Source organism: Echinops telfairi, unplaced genomic scaffold, assembly GCF_000313985.2.
Source record: "Echinops telfairi isolate 266 unplaced genomic scaffold, ASM31398v2 ScPeMD7_19;HRSCAF=73, whole genome shotgun sequence".
NCBI classification, from domain to species: Eukaryota; Metazoa; Chordata; class Mammalia; order Afrosoricida; family Tenrecidae; genus Echinops; species Echinops telfairi.
The window spans coordinates 4,024,056-4,028,820 of NW_022103916.1; the positions used below are offsets into that span (position 1 = coordinate 4,024,056).

Consider the following 4,765-nt stretch of genomic DNA (forward strand, 5'->3'; position numbering starts at 1 on the left):
TGTTTATCTGCTAATGCCATCAGTCCAGCTTGGACTTTTTTTCTTCAGTACCATCGACAGGGAGTAGCAGTACACTGATTGGGAGCTGCTAGAAATTCAAGTGATTTTCAGAATAGGACATGGCAGGAGATATATCACTGCAGACATCAGATGGATCTTGGTTGAAAGCAGAGAATACCAGTGTTTTACTACTCTTTTCTCACCCTTATGAAAGTCTCAAGGGGATATTTTCCCAGAATTTACCATGAAAATTTGGTGGGCTTCTTGGAAAGAAAGCCTTTAAAGGTAATATTTCCACTATGCTTGTGGCCTCCAGGAGTGTCTGTCTCATGCTAGTCTGCATTTACCCTCTAGCAATTCATTGACTTTACAAAAAAGTAAGTAGTCTTACCACTTTGGGCTTTCACCAGCTTCTGCTCTGGGAAGAAAGATAACAGGTGCTCAGTCTCTGAATCTACCTGTTCCTCCAGATTCCAGGCTAGAAGTTTGTCCTGTGACCTCAGGTATCGGAAGGGTCTAAGAGAAGTTGTCAAGTTTCAGTTTGCTAAGCTTTCTTGTAAGGACAGGACTGATTTCCAGACTCTTTAGAGATTTGAGCGGAAATCAGAGCTGCTCTCTAGAGCTCAAACTTTGATTGCTGCTGCAGATGGTCTCATTTTATTTGTTTTTGTGAGTTAGTTCCTTTTTCAAAGTGTGGTATGCAAGTGGTTATTGTGCGTACAAGGGGAGGAAGACTCCAAATTAAAATATATTTTATAGAGACTTCCTTTAAAAATCTTAATCAGAATAATAAAGACAACAATGAATCATATGCATGAAGGAAACCACCAGTATGAAACAATAATGATATCCAAAGTATTCACAGCCATGTATGTGGTTTAATTATAAAGTGTGGGAAACAAAGGAAATTCATCACAAACTCACAATCATTTCATCGTGTTTGCAGGCTGGACTATGGAATCAAAAAAGGGATCGTGATTAGGCTATGTACACTATTGCATATTAGAAATCTTACAATATTGATTCAGGATCCTCCAACTACCTTGCAACTGACCATGCGACCCGAGTACACTTTCTACCAAGGGCAGGCCCAGCCAATTGCCTGAGGGCTCTCTTCTGGGATGGCCTAGAGGAGTCAAAGCCAACCACTTTCAAAGACACTCGTCTGGAGTGCAAAGCTTGTTTTTAGATCAACTTATTGGGGGCTCTTATAACAATGCATACCTCAATTGTATCAAGCACATTTGTACATCTGTTGCCATCATCATTTTCTAAACATTTACTTTCTATTTCAGCCCATGGTATCAGCGCTTTTTTCTCTCCCTCCCGCCTCTCCCCTCGTGACCCCTTAATAAATTACAAATTAATATTATTTTCATACCTTACACTGACCATTGTCTCCCTTCACACGTTTCTGTGGTTTGTCCCCCTGGAGGGGTGGTGGGGGGTGGTGTGGTTATGCGTCAATCATAGTGCAAAGCTTTTTACATTGCCAGCCCAAAGCTAGCTATACCTCAATGGAGTTATGTAGGGCCTCAAAATGGATTTAGGGGTGCCACTATAAACTATAGCCATCTGCAACCTAGTGCTCAGAATTTCATTTCTAATAGAGTGTTGAAGTACCAACCAGAAGGTTAAAAGATCCAGCCCACTAAGAAGACAGCAGAAGAAAATCCTGGCAATCTGCATCTGAAAAATCAGCCACTGAAAACCCTATGGAGCATGATTTTACTCGGACACAGATGGAGTCACTGTGTGTCATAACTGTCTTGGAAAATGATAAATTTTATGAAAGGAATAAAAACTAAAGTAGGCTTCAACTCCTGTTTTGAATTTAATTATGTCCCCCACAAAAGGTATATTGAATTCTAACCATCTACCAGATCCCTGGTGGTATAGTGCACTACAAGTTGAGCTGTTAACTACAAGGTCAGCAGTTTGAAACCAGTAGCTGCTCTGAAGGAGAAAGAGAAGACTTTCTACTCCCATAAAGAATTACAGCTTGGAAACCCATAGAGGGCAGATCTACTGTATCCTACAGGGTCACTATGAGTCAGAATCACCTGGATGGCAGTAATTTTTTTGTAGAACCACTCTGTCTGTGAATATTTGAGAATGGAATCTTTGAAGATATTATCAGTTAACATGAGATCATACTGGAGTATAGTGGGTCCTAATCCAATATAGTTTATATTCTTACAAAACAGGAGGGATATGATCGCTTACATCAAATGGATCTTGGCTGAAAAGATGTTTACTTGTGTTTTATTGACCATGCAAAAGCATTCTGCTGTGTGGATCATAACAAACTATGCATAACATTGAGAAAAATGGGAATTACTGAACACTTAATTGTGCTCAAACAGAACTTGTATATAGATCAAGAAGCAGTTGTTCAAATCGAACAATGGGACATTGAATGGTTCAAAATCAGGAAAGGTGTGCATCAAAGGTTTTATCCTTTTACCATACTTATTCAATCTGTATGATGAGAAGATAATCTTGAGAGGCTGGGTTATATAAAAACTTTAGCATCAGGATTACAACTTGCAATATGCAGATGACACAATTTTGCTTGCTGAAATTGAAGAGGACTTGAAGCACTTAGTGATGAAGATTAGACTAAAGCCTTCAGTGTAGACTACACTTCACTGTAAAGAAAACAAAATCCTCACAACTGGAAAAATAGACGACATCATAATCAATGGAGAAAAAATTGAGGTTATCAAGGATTTCATTTTACTTGGATTTACAATCAACGCTCATAGAAGCAGCCATCAAGAAATCAAACGGCATATTGCATTTGGCCAATCAGCTGCACAAGACTTCTTTAATGTGTCTAAAGAACAATGATGTCACTTTGAGGATTAAGATGTGCCTGACCCCAAGAAAGAGATGAGCCAGTCAGGGTGCAATATAGCACCAATGAAACACACAACTTTCCTCCAGTTCTTTGGTGCTTCCTTCCTCCCACTATCATGACCTCAATTCTACCTTACAAATCGGATTAGACCAGAGCATGCACACTGTTACAGATAAGCGCCTGCAACACAAGGAATCCAGGATAGATAAACCCCTCAGGGCCAACAATGAGAGTAGAGATACCAGGAGGATTAGGGAAGGGTGGGGGGAGAAAGAGAGAATTGATCACAAGGATCAACCAGGGGGATGAACAACAGAAAAGTGGGTGAGGGGCAACAGAGGACAATGTAAGATATGAAAATAATAATCTATAACTTATCAAGGGTTGGTGAGGGAGCGAGGGGAGAAAATGAGGAGCTGATAGCAAGGGCTCAAGTAGAAAGAAGATGCTTTGAAAATGATGATGGCAGCATGTGTACAAATGTGGTTGACACAACGGATGATTGTGATAAAAGATGTAAGAGCCCCCAATAAAAGTATTTAATAATAAAAAATATGTGCCTGACCCAAGCCATGATATTTTCAATCTCCTTATATATACATGTGAAAACTAACAATCAATAAGAAAGACTGGAGAAGAATTGATGCATTTGAATTATGGTTGTCGAAGAATACTAAAATTACCAAAGACTGCCAGACAAAAAACCAAATGTCTTTTGGAAGAAGTATGGCAAAATGTGCCTTAAAATTGAGGTTGGAGAGACTTCTTCTCATACACTTTGGACATATTACCAGGAGTAACCTGTCCCTGGAGAAGGACATAACAACACAGAGGGTCAACGAAGAAGAGAACAATCCTATGTGAGATGAATGGACGCAGTGGCTATAATAATTGGGTCAAACAACAGTTTTGCAGACAGTTGGAATCAACTTGACAGCACCTTTCAACTCTCTACCTCATGATTTCCTCTTCCCCTCACAACCTCAGTACCTATCACAGAATGTTTCTGTCTTTCTTAAGACAGAAACGAGTGGAATCTTTATTAAATTCTGCAAAAGGTATAAATTGGTTATGGATAATTGAACTTGGAGCCTGTATAGGTTGCTAATTAAAATTTCCAAAAAATTGAAGGGTTAATTAGGCGCCAAATCCTGAGTCACACTAACCCAAAGAGGAATCTCAGTAACTATTGGTATTCAAGTATAGGCCACCAGCAGCTCAAAATTTAACTATTAGGTTCGCTATGCTGGAGAGTATTTTTTGAGAATTTTAGGTTTGATGGGAAGAAAATGACTTCCCCTATTTCACCATGCCTTTTTGTCACAAAGCAGTGTCAAGTTTTCATTGATTCTCCCCGCCCCTCGGAAGTCCAAACGCCCCATAGCAAGACTTCATCCCTGGTCTGTCCTTCGCAAAATCTGCGGTCTTGACATCTATCCAGTTTCGTTATATGTGAAATGACTTAACGACACACACACACACACACACACCCTCCCCGAGATCAAGGAATACACTTGGGTGACAAAGCCGTCTGTCTTTCTCGAGCCCGGATGATCCTTCAAACAAAGCGTAGCCTAACCGCCCCCCCACCCCACTCCCGCCAAGGAAAAGATAAAGGCCCCAGGGAGCACCCCTATCACGAGTTACTCTGACTTGGGCTTCTCTGCAGAGGGCCCGCCAGGTAAACGCAGGGGGGGCTTTCTTCTCAGGCTCTGGAAGCGTGAGTTTCTGGGGCGGACTTTTTCCGGAGCTGGTCTTTGGGGACGGACAGAAATTCTGGGGCGTCGGTGGAGAGAGCCAGGGGGCGAAAGATAAAGGCCCCAGGGAGCACCCCTATCACGAGTTACTCTGACTTGGGCTTCTCTGCAGAGGGCCCGCCAGGTAAACGCAGGGGGGGCTTTC

General features: G+C 41.3%; 1 pseudogene; it reads right to left on the bottom strand.

Annotated features, from left to right (window-relative positions):
• Positions 1 to 4,506: 4,506 nt before the first annotated feature.
• Positions 4,507 to 4,765, bottom strand: part of LOC101661866 — a 6,862-nt pseudogene continuing 6,603 nt past the window's right edge.